At 39.6% G+C, this 15,162-nt stretch overlaps 1 protein-coding gene across 7 annotated transcripts in view; it reads left to right on the top strand.

Moving 5' to 3' along the window:
• Positions 1–15,162, top strand: part of ENOX1 (ecto-NOX disulfide-thiol exchanger 1) — a 365,499-nt gene that overhangs the window by 151,344 nt on the left and 198,993 nt on the right. The window contains exon 1 of one of the 7 annotated variants that reach the window (XM_017815138.1): positions 6,310–6,538. The exons of the other annotated variants lie outside the window; for them this stretch is intronic. The gene's annotated coding sequence lies outside the window, so the exon portion shown is untranslated. Of the gene's footprint in view, positions 1–6,309; positions 6,539–15,162 lie in introns of those variants that run through there. 7 annotated transcript variants of the gene reach the window in all.

The raw sequence follows: 15,162 nt of genomic DNA, 5'->3' as shown, positions 1-15,162 counted from the left end.
TGCTGAGAAGCTCAGACTTAGATGGGGGAAGGAGTCTGCAAGCTTCAAATCAAGAGATCACTCATATTGAACAGGAATCACAGAACTTTATCCTTGGAAATGGGCTGAGGATTGATGGATTTTTGGAGAACTTTTTTCTTTATGCTTGCAGGAGGTGGAGGAGTGATGGATTTTGTTTTGATCCAGCCCTATAGGATGAGAGTAAATGAAATTACACTGAACTGGCTACAGAAAAAAAAAAAGCCTCTGAGTTTGCTACAAATAGATAAAATGTTTCTCACAGTTTCTAAAAATTGCAGTGAAAAATGAAGGACATGGAGACAGCATGACTTTTGTTTATAAATATTTGTATTTCATGCTGAGAATTCCTTCAGTTGAGTAGAGGCATTAAAAATATCTGAAGATTAGAAAATCTGACTCTGACAAAGTAAATTCAATGGTTTAAATGCACCAGAATTTAGTTCTTCTTGATATAGGACAGGTGGAATTGCCCTCTGGGCAATGCTGTTTATGCACAGTGTCCGTGTCATTCGTGAGCCTGGTTCTGTCTGAACCTGTGCTCACAAGTTGACACCATATTTTGCAAACTGCTCATTAACACTTGCCTTTTCACCCTGTATGGATGAGCAATCAGCTGCAGGCTGAACAAGTGTTTTTACAAGGCTATTTATTTCAGTAATTCAAGTTCTCAAATAGAGCAGGGGAAAAAAGCCCCAAACAATAGCAGTGTGTCATTTTTCTGAACTATTGACCATCTGATCTTCAATAATTTGTCTTCACTCACTTCTCATGCATTCTCTCTCTTTCCTTCAGCCTTATCCCCTTTTCCTGCCAAGCTCCCCTGTCAGGCACGGAGGGTCTTCTTCCTTCTCCCTTCTCCTCCCAGACTGTGTCCATTTTGCACATTTTCTTTCTGATGTTCTCCTCCTAAACTTTAATTATCTCCTCAAGTTCTGTTTTTAGGATGCTACAGAAGCTAAGCAGTACAAACTGTAATACATCCACTGCTTTACACTGTAGGTCAAAAGTTGTTGTTGAAATCCTACAGTTATCTGATAAAACCAAATTCTTTGGAAAGTAGAATTTAATTTTTTTTCCATCCCAAGCACTCATTGCCTTCCATATTTTACCTCCACTGAAATAGATGGCAGTGGTTTCATTGGCTTTGATGAGGAGATATCTGATTACCTGCCTGGTTTCAAATATTCCCAGAAGTCATAGCAGGAAGCATCTTCCAGAAAGTTTTGTATTCTAGTCCGAGCCATGAGAGCACACCTGGGAGTTTCAAAAGGATGCGAAGGAGAAGGTTCAGCTATCCAGAAATCCTCTCTATAAATATTGATGAGGGAACAGTGGGGAGCTCTGATGTGTTGAAAGATGCTACTTTAATGTGGAAAACGCAATGAGAAATGAGTTGAGGTCTTTTGAAAACCCGTGTTTGGGGGTGCCAAGCACCTGAGAACATGTTCCTGAGTAGTGTAATGCTTTATCAATATTTTGATGGGGATGAAGTCTCCATCGAAGGAGATAAGTGTAGAGTGGAGGTACCTTTGTGCCTCTGTGGTTTATTTTGGAGGATTTCCAGTCATTCTAAAAAGCTCACCATCTTCTGTCATCTCTCAGTGTGCACTGACAATCTTTGTGCTTTACCAGATCAAGCCATTGAGGCCATAGCTGATCAGTAGTGTTGACAGTACTCAGTGCAAAGGGAAGCTTACAAGGATCCTTTGCAGCTGTCTCAAGGCAGAGTGAGTTCAGGATCCACAAAGAGCATTACCTACAGCTGAATATTTAAATATTTGTCTCTGTGCAAGAGTTTAACACTGTTGAATTGTACGTTTATATTGAACTAGAAATGTATACTGTACAACATATAAGGCCCTTGATTGTGCTTAGCAGCTTATCTGTATTTGTTCTCTTTGAAAATGTTTTGTTAGCAGAGTCACTTCTCATAGCTGAGCAACACCAGACAAACAAGCTGGTGTGCACTTTGCTGAAGGAATAGCAATCCCTGTTTGTATTTCCCAGACCTAAAGGGTTTGGTGGTCACTGTAAAATGTGTGCTACCATCTTGTGGAATGCGCAGGTGCAGTTATCCCTGTTCTTGAGTAAGGAACTAAAAATATTGTGAATTCCAAGTGACTTTCCAAGCCACAGACGTTCCATGACACTGTTTTGTCTGCGCTGTAATATCTGGCTCTCCCTTTGAGTTGATGTGTTCGGACTGGCATTCCAAAGCTAAAGGAACAACTGGGACCTTCCAGAGATGAGAAAATTATGCAGATTCATAAAATATTTAGTTTACAATTAACACATGAAAACACAATGTGTATTCCTATTACTTGACACAAGTGAGTTTTCACGTGGAGTAAATAAATCTCTGACAAGTTTACACTTTTTTCCTTTCTTAAATTTTGGATTTTCACTTCAGAAGATACTTTTCCTCTAAGGCTACAATACAGATTTTATTCCTTGATGTATCTTGGGGTTCAGTCACTGTTTTCCTTTTTAATGTGCTTTGCCTGTTACACTCTTCCAATGATACCACAGTATTTGTCTTCTGAAGCTTGTACCCAACGTGTGAAAAAAATTTATGTCTTTCTGTATATAATGGATTGGATCTCTATTTTAGTCTGTGCTGCTCCTTACACATAAAGCAGCACTGCAGAGGAGGTGGAGATGGAAAGGGAGGTGTCAGTGAGCTCCCTCACTAAGCACGAGGTGCTTAGGTGCTAAATGCCTGTAGGTGACCTTATTCTGCCTGCAAGCAGATGATACCAGCACAGGGACTTGACACAGTCCATCCTTGGTGAGGAAGAGGATGTCAGGGACGCATTCCCACAGGTTTTAATAAGGAGAAAAAACAATCATTGTGTGTGGCCTTCTCCAATTCTGGGTACTATGTTGTTGTAGCAGTTTCATCCCAAGTCTATTAGAAGTTTTCCCATTTTTTGACACCTCCAAAGTGAAATTTGACTTGTCTCTTTTCTCCATTTTAGAGAAAAATTCAGAAAACGCCCTACACAAATAAATGCCCAAGATCAGACTCTTTTGCATAATTTTCAGCGATCTGCAGATTTGTGTCACATAGTGTCTGTTAAAGCCTGCGTTCAAAACATTTCTCCAAAGAACACTCTCAGGTTGTATATGGTTAAATGCTAACTAAAAATTAAGAACGTTTTGAGTATCTGCTTGAGAAATTTAATTATGTCATGATTTGAAATTTGTAGGCTTTGGTATCTGTAAGAATGCTACTTAATTTCCTGCAAATGCTATTAGACTTATGCTCCGATCAGCTGGAATATTTTATTCATTATCATGTGGCAGTCAGTGCCCATAATTAACAATTGTGTGTCAATTTGTCAAGCACCATAAAAGACGAAGGTACTTTCACTTTTCTATGGGTCAGCAAATATTTTTCATTATAAATCCCATTTCCCAGAGAAGTTCCTGAGATTACTTTGGTATTTTAGTAATTTAAAAACAAACAGTAGCCAGTTTGCAATTACATTCATTCCTGACTGGAAACTCTTCTGGATACAGTATTGCAGTTTATCTTACCATTTGTCAATAAGAGAGAGGAATATTCCTTCTGTAGGCTGTCAGAAATATCTGGCAGGTGGCTAAATTGACCTTTTCAGTTTTGGTATGCTGCCTCTGCTCTTGGTCTGTCACACAGGGCGTTGCAAGGTGCTCAGCTCCTCAGAAAATCAGGAACTGCTCCCTTTTCTCATTGCAGCAGCTCTTTCTTTTCCGCTTTTCTCTTTGATTTCTCAATTCGTTCCCAGTGATGATAGGTATATAAGTGAGGATAGGACATGATCATCTTATTAATTTCTGAGTACCTTGACGTTAAATCACCATCAGGCATCTGAAGTGGGATAATTAAAATGAACAAACTAAATCAAACGATGATTCCAGAAACCAGTTGCACATCCCCTGGTAGTGGAGTAGAGCTGTTGTCGTTGCACCAGTTTTCTTCAGAAGATGAAAAAACCCCGTTATGTGTAGCAAGAAATCAAACTTCAAAAGGGGCAAGTATTGAAAGAGTTAAGGCATTTGGTTTAATACACTTCACTAGACAGTTTTATGTAAGTACAATTGATAGAGTAGACTCTACAGAATAGACTCTACAGAGAAAACTCTACAGACATCCGAATTTCTATCCTGCCTGCTGAATCTACCCATATCAATACACATCTGTGGTTTCTGTTGGGAACAGGTTTGTAAGCAGAGTTTAGAAATTTGCTGCATTCATTTTGTATATCCATCATATTTTTCAGTCAGAAATCCCAGTACAGAAATGCTGGTTTAGAAGCAGTTTTTCCTAATTTATAATGGATAATACTGCTATAGGACCTATACACAGAAGAAATTAGGAAAACCAAACAAAAAACCCCTCCTGAAAATGGTTAAAATTGAATAGTTTGTGTATTTTCTAGAATTATGTGGGTTTTGTTTTCTGGGTATTTTTCAATTTGTTTTTCTTGCCTACTAGTGTCATTGGTTGTCTCATAAAACTTCCAGTCACATCTGTTGTTGGACACCAGGCACAGAACCAGGAGGTGGAAAGACTGACAGTTCTACTTCCACAGACAAGACTAATACCATGCTAATCCTGGTTGGTCACCCTGTATAGCTGTGAAAAAAAGGTGGAAATTCTTTTGGCTACTTGACTGCCTTGAAAGTGGGGTGACTGAACTGAATGTAAGTTATAACAACTGAGACCAAGGGATCTGTGTGGCTCACCTGGGATTTGTTTATTTAGTACATTCAAATTTTATGTATGACCTGTAGTCACTTACTGAACCAGAAAGCAAATGCAATGGAAAATTATTCTTGACTGTGAAATGGTGCACCTCAACCCTGCTTTGAAAGTACCCTTTGCTGGGGGTGGAGCAGCCATGACTGCAAGGATCTCTCTGATTGTATGAGCCTTTTGATAATGCCGTCACATAAATGCCACATATTGGCTCATTCCGTGGATTCTTTTCTCACTAGGAACTGTACTAAAACTTCTAAGAGGTTTATGAAGATGCTATTAGACAAAAATATTTTTTCTAAACGGGATTAAGTCCAAGATTTAGGCTTTAAAGGTCCCTTAGATTCCTTAAACTACCACAGTCCCTTTCCCATGTGTCTATACCCACATTTATTTTCTTAACACTCTTTTTAAAAATTATCAGTGAAAACTTGACTTTTCTTTTTGATCTCTTTTTTTGATCTTTCTGGTGTACTTCCCCTTCTATTCCAAATGTCTTTGACTTCTCTACTCTCGCTTTTGCTTTTCACACAGAATTTAAATACTGTGCCAACAGAGCACAGCAGAAGTAAAAGCTTATATTTGGATGTGATGATATATCCCGGTGCGTTTGACCCATTCATTCACAATAAATCCTTACTATTTGCTGGATGACTCATATCAGGAAACAGCTTTTTGTAATGTATATGTTTTTTGTAAATATTGAATGCCACCTCTGTATTATAGAGATCAATTGTTTATGACAGAACACTGACCACAGTATCTTTCAATAGGCAAGCTTGGCAGTGTAGTACTACACTGCTACTGTAATCACATATCTCTTTTTATGCTTCTGGTGATGGATCAGTGTATTCGAGGTGGATCTTAGGAGAACTGTGCAATTATAGATATTGAAAATAAACTTCAGAGTCTCCTAAATTAAGGACAGGCCAGGTGGTAGCTGTGATGTGCCATAAACATCTGACAGCAAGTTGGATGACCACATAGAGGTTTTATTCAGCCTCATAATGTAAGTGGACTTCATCACATAAAATACATAATCACATAATACCAGTTATCAAAACCCTCTGAGACTGTGGGGTTTTTTCCCCTGTATTTAGAAAAGAAAATGTTCTGACTTTCTCTTTGCCTGAGATTTAGGAAAGGACATTAAGAACTACGGCTTAGTGTTTTCGCTCAGAAGTGAGATGAAAGAACAGATTTGAGATATAAGGCTTGAACCATCTCTTGGTGCATGGACTTCAGGGACATACAGTCTCTTGATAGAGGCTTCATTTTAAAAGTGTTTGAGGTATTTTCCTTCCGTTTTTCCCACTGGAAGTCTGATTCCAAACCCGGTTAATGGCTAGGAACTTTATTTGCATTCCTAGCCTAAATATATTCATGAACAACTTTTATCCATTTGTTTTGTGACACCATTACCTTTTATCTTGAATAGTTCCTTATTAATAATTTATAGAGTATTAATTAATATTTAATAGAGAGCAAACATATCCTCTCTTACCTTTCCCCTTAGCTGTTCCTATCCATTTTACTAGACTAAACAATCTAAGCTTCTGTAATTTTCCTTGAAGAAATAAAAAGCTCTCTCCAAACTGATTTTTGCAGATTTTTTCTACACCTGGTCTGTTTTCATTTTTCGATGATGATGGCCAAACTCCATCTTGCAAAATGCATGTGGTTCATAAGCTCTTGGAAATGTGTCTCTTTTGCTGATTATTCAGTGTTAGTGCTGCTGCCCAAAATGCAAGAGAAGTGTGTTGCTACTGCTACAAGGTAAGAAAATGGAATAAACAGGCATAGGATCAATGTACAATGATCTGGTATGTGTGATGCTTCTAGTATGAAGTAGCAGCTTCCAGCTCTGCTGTGTGTTCCACTCTGCTGCCAGGAGCTCCAGATTGAGGATGCAGGAACAAGGTAGGACACAGTATTTCATTGGGAAGATGTGCAAAAGGAGGGAGGCTGATAAGGTTGAAGCAATATTTTGAAGAGGTGTAGGGCACAAAATGTGAAGGTAAGGGGGATGCATCCTTTGGGCTATGACCATTTTGCAATGGGCTTAGGGACCATTGCTCAGTTGAAATGTTAATATAGTTGGTCTGGAGCCCAGCTGTCCTGCTATCTTTAGCACCCTGGGATGTGTTTGTGTGGCAGGCTGCAGTAACACCTGAGCTGTGTGAACACACGAGCTGTGGTGCTGGGAGTCTGTTTTAGCATGATATTCCACCTGGGCTGATTAGTCCTTCTCACATAGCCAGGCTGCTCCCAGAGTCAAGGCTGGCAGCTGTGGCCAGCCTGACTTTGGATAATATGGCCAAGCGTTGTAGATTTAGATGACGGGCATATAAACAGCAGAAAAATCTCCCAGAGTCTGGAGTGTTTGTCAGGTACGTAAATATCTCAGATTATTTTTCCTTAAATTATCCCTATGGGGATCATTTATGCAGCAGTTTTATAACTAGTTTTTGCATAAAATATAGTCCTGGTACTCAGGTTATCTTTTATGTAGTCAAACACTTTATTGTTTGCATGCTAATCTAAACTCTTCATCACTGAATAACTTCAGCAGCTCTAGCCTGGTTTTCCTACGGTGCTTTACTTTGGAAAAGAAAATGAATGTGTCTGCTTTTCTTAGTCATAAATTCAGTCTCCTGTTTCTTTGTTATAATTCTTTTGATGTGAACAAAACTCCAAATCCACTTTTTTGTGAAATTTAAATAGTGAGTATGTTTAAGAATGCATATGTGTTAACAATCAATCCTCTGCAGCTGGATGCTTAGTAAAAGCTGGGGCAATGTCTGTGTTTAAAGAGCTCTTTCAATTTTCATACTTTACTTCTGATTGTGCCTGAGATATCATTTCCAGCCTCAAAATAAGTACAGGATTTGCTGTTCCAAAGTGGTAGAGTGATCAATTCAGACTTCCAGTTTACTTTATTCAGGGACCTCTTTCAAATGTCGCATAGAAAAGTATAACCCTGTTAGAAGAGCCCAGGTGACGTAGGGAGCCTGGATAACATAGGATTTCCAGTTTGCTGGAGTACGTTGGGGTGTGCCAAACTTTAGGATGTAAGTCTGTCTCACTGAAGAGTACCTGAAGTCATGGCAGTGGAGAGTTACACTTTTGTATAAAGCACACCCATCCTATAATATGAGGTCTGAAACAAACGTTTTAAGTGCATAAAAACAGCAGCTCTCATTACATCTGCATGTATATACGTGCTGTATGTATTGCACTGCACATTCCTGTGCACTGCACAGCCCAGATTTCCAAGCTCTCAATTGCAACCTGCGCGCATGTGATTACAGCTACTAAACTATCCTGTGCTTAATTTACCACTGTTTAAAGCTTTCATGCTATGAAATGGCCCACGGCTTCTTTGCTAAGTGAGCAGCGAGATCCTTCTACCCATAGACCTCAGCTCTCGCCCTCGGGTGCAAAGCAGTTAGGTCATTGATAGAGTGTCACTGCAAGCATTTGTTTGGACCCAAACCATTTCTTTTCGCTTACTCAGTGGTAGGAGGGATGCTGAATGTAAAATAATGGTAATTTTCTTACACAGGCTACAGTGAGCCAGGCAGGTGCCCTCCCCTGCAGAAGCTATGCCCAAGGAATGCCTCAGGGAGTAAGGAATGTACTTCACTGTGGCAGAAGACATCTTTGGGGCCTCAAACTGCTCCCACAGCAGCATTTATAATCCAGTGGTAGCCCAAGACCCAAGTCAGGACAGTGTCTTGACTGAGGGATTGGGGTATCCCAGAGGTAGATATAAAACCTGTCCTGAGAAACTAGCAAGGCTGAGTCTAATGCATGGCATGACTTGGTCTTTTCTGTGTTTGTGGTTGATCAAGGTCTAAGCTCTAGTTGTTGTTGATGTCAGTTGTTTTATGGTAATGTCTCTTCCATAAAACAGTGGCAAAGCTGCTGAGATATAGTATCGTGTGGCACCCATAATGCTACTTCACACTTACTTTCTATAGTCTAACTGCACCTCTGATTTGGTTTTTTTTCTCATATTTTCCTCTTCTTTTTTCTTCCTATAAAACTTTAAATTCAAGATTGAAAAAAAAATAAAATTGAAAGTCTCTGCTGTAAAACGATACCTGGAACGATAATTGGATCAAATGAATAATGCGCATTTTTTACTCATGGTCTGAAATGTCCTAGTTTGTGTGATGGATTAGTCACTATTTCCTTGTGAATTATGTCATCACTTTCAAAATGATAGCTTAGTTTCCACAGAGTGGCTGAAGCCTTATTAACTGCTTGTTCATAACAGCTCTACAAAATTAGAATTTTAGTTAGCGGTAATGGTTAAAAAAGGTGGGAAACAAAACCAACCAGGAGGTTCCAGTTTACCTGAAACAACCACTTTCATCAAGATGTGATCATTATTTTTTAATTATGTTTTGCTGGTTTGTGTATGGGACTTGTTGAATAAAGTAATCATGTTCACAGTTAATCAGGATGTATCTGATTCCCTCTCAAAAGCAGGGAAGCCCAGTGGTGGCAGATGCAGATCTTATTTCAGCTGTGTTCTGTATTTAAAGAAAAAACAGCTGGGAGCAATAGTTACTAGCATTAGTGACACTCAGCCAACCTATGCAGTCTTTTGGACTCCATTATAAATATGAAAAAAAATCACAGTTCACAAAATGCAGGGATCAAATGATTTTTATAACAACTCATTCCTTTGTCATATTTTATTTTAAGATGTAAATGAGCACATTACAAAACTGGATAATTGTAGATTAGTATAATTACCATATGGGTTTCAAGAGGTGGAGGGAAACTAGGACTTCTGCAAACTGTTCCCAAATACACTTTGATAGGAGAAAGGAATAGGGGAAGACCTAGGGAGGTATTTGTGGAGGTGGAAAAAAAAAGGGAAAAGGAAGGAAGGGAGGGAGGGAGGAAGGAGAATAAGTACTATTAAATGGTTGTTTTTGTAAAAGTATTTGGTTGTGCTCTCTGAGGTATAATAAATATAGTCCAAAACGCAAAAATGTGCAATTCTGTAAGAAAGACTCAAAACACTACCATCAAATCCTCCAGCCTGATGAGAGTGTTCAGCCTACCATAATTTAGAGTTTGTCATTAATAACTGACACACTTTACTGACATATTTCTTTTTCCATCATGTATTTGAAATTTTAATCAAATTGGTCTTCGCCTACTAAAAGCTTGTTCATTTGCTAGGAAATTTCATTGGGCAGGAATAAATACATAGAGAAATAATAATTCTGAATGCTGAAAGACAACTTCAGACTTCCAGAAATGTATTTTCTGTGACTCTTATTGTTTTCCATCATCTTTGTGTAGGACTGTGACACATAAACTCTTTTCCCAGCAGAAATTTGGGTTATAAATCTAAGTCTGCAATATCATGTTCCAGAGTAAATAAAAAGAAATCAAATTTCTGTTGAGTCAAGTTGGGTTTTTTTCTGTTCAGAGTCAACTTCTGATTTTTGATTTAATGGACTAGTCCCACTGACTAGTGACTGAAAGGCTAATGCAGGAACAGCCACACTAGGTCAGATCAAAAGTTGGTCTAACCCAATACTCGATCTTCAGCTCTGAAATGAATGCCTAGGAAAGAGTACAAGAGGATAGGCAGGCATAGCTATTTCCAAAAAATACTTTGTATTACTGCACTTCATTGCTCAAAGACTAGCTGAGCCATAGGTGATAAACCTTGATAGGTTATTATTCCTATGAATTGGTCCAGTCAGCTTTTCAGAGTACGTAAACTTTTAGCAGTTACAGCTTCCCATGGCAGGGGCTTGCACACAGTTTAATGAAGTGCTGTATGAAGAACCACATCTTTTTGCTAGTTCTGTAACATGCTAGTTTCATGCCATATGCCCCAGTTCATTTTGGTATGACAGAATCACAGAATGTGCTGATTTGCAAGGGACCCACAAGGATCATCAAGTCCAATCCTTAGCCCCACACAGGACCATCCCCAAGAGACACACCATATGCCTGACAGTATCATCCAAACATTTCTTGAACTCTATCAGGCTTGGTGCTGTGACCACTGACCACTTCCCTGGGGAGCTTCTTCCACTGTCCAGCCACCCTCTGGGTGAAGAACCCTTTTTCTGATATCCAGCCTAAACCTCCCATGACACAACTTCAGGCCATTCCCTCAAGCCCTGTCACTGGTCACCACAGAGAAGAGATCAGTGCCTGCTCCTCCTCTTCCCCTCAGGAGGAAGTTGTAAACGGGATGAGGTCTTCCCTCAGTCTCCTCTTCTCCAGGCTGAACAGACCAAATGACCTCAGCTGCTCCTCGTACGGCTTCCTCTCAAGGCCCTTCAGCATCTTTGTTGCCCTCCTTTTGGCAATCTCAATTAATATCTTTCCTGTATTACAGTGCCCAAAACTGCACGCAATATTCAAGGTGAGGCCTCACCAGTGCGGAGCAGAGTAGGACAATCAGCTCCTTTTACTGGCTGGTGATGCTTTGCCTGATGCCCCCCAGGACATGGTTGGCCCTCCTGGCTGCCAGGGCACTGCTGACTCAGATTTAACTTGCCATCAACCAGGATCCCCAGGTCCCTTTCCATGGTGCTGCTTTCCAGCATCTCATTCCCCAGTCTGTCCATACATCTGGGGTTGCCCCATCCCAGGTGCAGAATCCGGCACTTCCCTTGTTGAACTTCATATAGTTGGTGATTGCCTAATCCTCCAATTTTTTGGGGTCTCTCTGCAGGGTCTCCCTGCCTTTGAGGGAGTCAACAGCTCCTCCCAGTTTTGTATCATCTGCAAACTTGCTTGGTATCCCTTCCAGTCCTGCATCCAAGTGATTTATGAAGATGTTGAAGAGCACAGGGTCTAAGATGGTGCCCTGCAGAACCCCACTAGTGACCAGTCTGATGTTACCCCATTCACTACTACCCTCTGTGCTCAACGTGTGAACCAATTGCTCACCCAAATGTGTCTTCAGATAGACTGAGCAGATAGTTGTTCCTTTCCACCCTCTTCATTTCTCTGATGATTTTGTGAATGTCTGTCATATCCCATCCTTAGTCATCGCTTACCCAGGCCGAAAATAACTCTGTAGTTATTTTCGCCTGGAAGGTGCTCCATGCCATTCAGTGTACTTGCCATCCTTCTATCAGCCTATATAATTTTGCCATGTATTTTTAGTGTAGCAAAACCAAGAGATAAGACTGAAACTTTTACAGTGAGAGACTATTTCTGTATGTTTTCTCTTCCTTTGCTAGTAATTTGATTTACTGTTCTGTTTTAAGCCCACCTGGAATCTAGGCACCACACAGCTGCTCACTCACTTTCCCCTGATGGAATGAGAAGGAGAATCAGAAGAGTAAAGTGGGAAATATCATGGGTTGAGATAAAGACAGTTTAACAGGTAAAGCAAAAGCCACACACACACAAGCAAAGCAGAACAAGGAATTCATTCATCACTTCTTGTGGTCTGCCATGTATAACCATCTCCAGGAAAAAAGGACTCTGTCCTAGCTAATGGTGACTTGGAAAGACAAACACCATAACTCCAAATGTCCTCCACCTTTCTCCTTCTTCCACCAGCTCTATATGCTGAGCATGATCCTATATGGTATGGAATATCCCTTTAGTCATTGGGGTCAGCTGTCCTGTCTATGTCCAGTCCAAACTCCTTGTGTACTCCCAGCACATTCACTGGTGGGGTGAAGTAAGAGACAGAAAAGGCCCTGACTCTGTGTCAGCACTGTTCAGCAATAACAAAAACACCTCTGTGTTATCAACACTCTTTTCAGCACAAATTCAAAACAGCCCCATACCAGCTACTGTGAAGAAAATTAACTCTATCCCAGCCAAAACCAAGACATTTAGTGTAGTGACTGCTGAGATAAGCTGTTTGAAGGGCTGACAGTTGTGACTCTGAGATCTCATTTGTGCCTTACAATAGTCTGTCCCAGACTTCATCAGCCTGTGTACAAAGTCATGATTTTTGGCTTTTTCCAAATTTATGGAAAAAGCACTCTAAATTTGTGTGTCTTCAATATAACCTACTATTTCATTGCTTGGGTTCTAAGCTACATATAATGGACTTGTGTTGGTGGTGTAGGAACAAGAGGGTGCTTTCGAAGCAAATCTCCTGATTGTCTTCACTTATCATGTGTTTATACACACAGAAGATAATCTTGAGAGCCCATGAACTTGACTCCTTTCAGACGTAATTAAACCAAAAGATAAGCTCCAGGAGTTCAACTTGGGTGTCGTGTCCTCAGACATTGAATTCATGGAAGTAGACTGGACGGAGTCCAAATTAACTTAAAAACAAAACAAACACAAAAAAATCATGAAATGTGGATTGTGTGTGGTCTTCAGCAGGAACTATTTCACTGTGCAGATCTGCTCCTGTTAATCCTCAGTTCTCTCTAGTTTTAACATGGCTTCAAGTCCTATTTCAGTACTTCATCAGTTGCCCCTATCTTTACTTTCTAGAGCAAATTAATGTCATCTACAGGGTGTTAAAAAATAGCAATTTTACAGTTTGGGTTTGAGATATTAGACCAATATCACTGAGAAGAGATGTTTTTTCCTTTGAGATCTTCATATATGTACCATTTCTTACCACCTTTCTTCTACTACTGTGCCTGATACTTTGAGTTTTTTCTTAAGAACTAATTACAAAAAAAATTTAAAAAATCTTGGCTGTTTCCTGTAGCTGTTCTCTGAATTTGAATGCTCAGGCTGAATATTTCACTATCTCCTTTATATTATTATTTTTCAATGAAAGAGAAATTACCAAAAGAAAGGAAGGGAAGTACATGAATTTGGAGGCATGGTAGATTCTTGAAAATTGCCATAATTGATAACTCATCTTCAACATGTGATTTAATGGGAAAGAAAACCAGGATGGTCTTGAACAAATATGATGTTGAGGAGTGATGAACAAGTTTTTGTGGTTTATATAAATTGTCTAACTAACCTTGTGGTGACAGCAGTGATTATGATATAAAACCTTTTTAACTTGCAGGATTATCACATTTTTCATTGCTCTGTCTTTCTGTTTCAATTGGCAAAATTTCACTTATTGGCTCATTTGATTGGGGAACTGAAAGAACCAATTTTCTGCTCCTTCTGAGATGGAAACTTGTCTTGCTGGACTTCTGTTTACAACCTCTTGACAATGCTTATATTTTATTTAGGAAATTGTATTCATCACTTCAGTTTGTTCAACCAAAAACCTCCAGGCACTTAATTCAACTTTAGATATATGCAGTAGGATAAATGCATAAGTTGACGGAGTGCAATGATTTGTCATTAATGTAACCTTCTGCTGTTTTGATGCCTAGTTTTTCCCATCTATCACACTTGAGATAGAAGTAACCACAGCAGAGGAGTAAAAAAAGGCATATGAAAGTGCCCTAGTCCTCCACCTATGAAACAGGAATCTGAGAACTCCCCCTTGTTGCATGAAACTTCTGATTATTGTGAAACCATAACTGGCCTCATAAATATAATAGGATCTGTGATGCAGTGCTCCTTGCTATCTGGTCTGTTAAGCTTTTAAGTTTGGTGTGAAGTCTACCTTGAGATTAGAAACAAACAGTCTGATCTAGAGAATTCTTCAGGCAGGTATTTTTTGAATACTTAAAAGAAAATAAACCTAGTATTGTTATTATCCTATTCTTTGTTGTTAGCCTCTCCTGTTACTAGCTTCTCCATTGTCAAATGACAAACGTGCTTCACAGCTGCAATCTTCTTTGCAGTTGTTCTGCCAAAAACGTTAATAAATTAAATCCTTATTGTTAGGCATATTTATGAAATACTTTGCTTCATTCCCAATCTACATGCCCTTTTTTTAGTACAGTTACAGAATTAACATGCTTCTGTTGCATATTTATAAATCTTAAATATAATTAACTTCGAATCACCGAATTAAGTGGTAACCCTGATTATTCTTTATTGTGAGAATGGAATAGGCATTTGTGCATTTAGTTTACAGGATAACATCTGGTGCAGAGAGTGCCAAACAGCCAGCTATTCTGCAAATTGAGTGCTAGAAGATGATTTTTAAAGAAAAGTCTGCTGCAAAGACAATGCTGCAATGCTTGGACAGAATTCACAGAATGTGTACTGCAAGGGAATCACAACCATGCTGTCAGAGGGCAGGAGAAACACTCCCCCCACATCTCTCTTGATGTACAAACAGGGTTTGGCACCTGCTATTCTCTGTGCTCTCCTTGTAGATATTAGTGGAGTGGTTGAGACAAGACTGTGCTGAGTCTCTGACTCCTTCAAGTGACTACCACACCAGGGATGTTGATGGGAGAGACCTTGTCTGCTTACACCCGGCTTGTATTAGGGGTAACTCTAGCTCAGTGTGACTGGGGAAACTGAGTCTTTTGTGTCTGCTGTGCTCCCCTCTCAGTTCGCTG

Source organism: Lepidothrix coronata, unplaced genomic scaffold (assembly GCF_001604755.1).
Source record: "Lepidothrix coronata isolate B3197 unplaced genomic scaffold, Lepidothrix_coronata-1.0 Scaffold48, whole genome shotgun sequence".
NCBI lineage: Eukaryota > Metazoa > Chordata > Aves > Passeriformes > Pipridae > Lepidothrix > Lepidothrix coronata.
The sequence above is the reverse complement of the archived record's forward strand: the minus strand, read 5'-3'. Positions and strand labels throughout refer to the sequence as shown.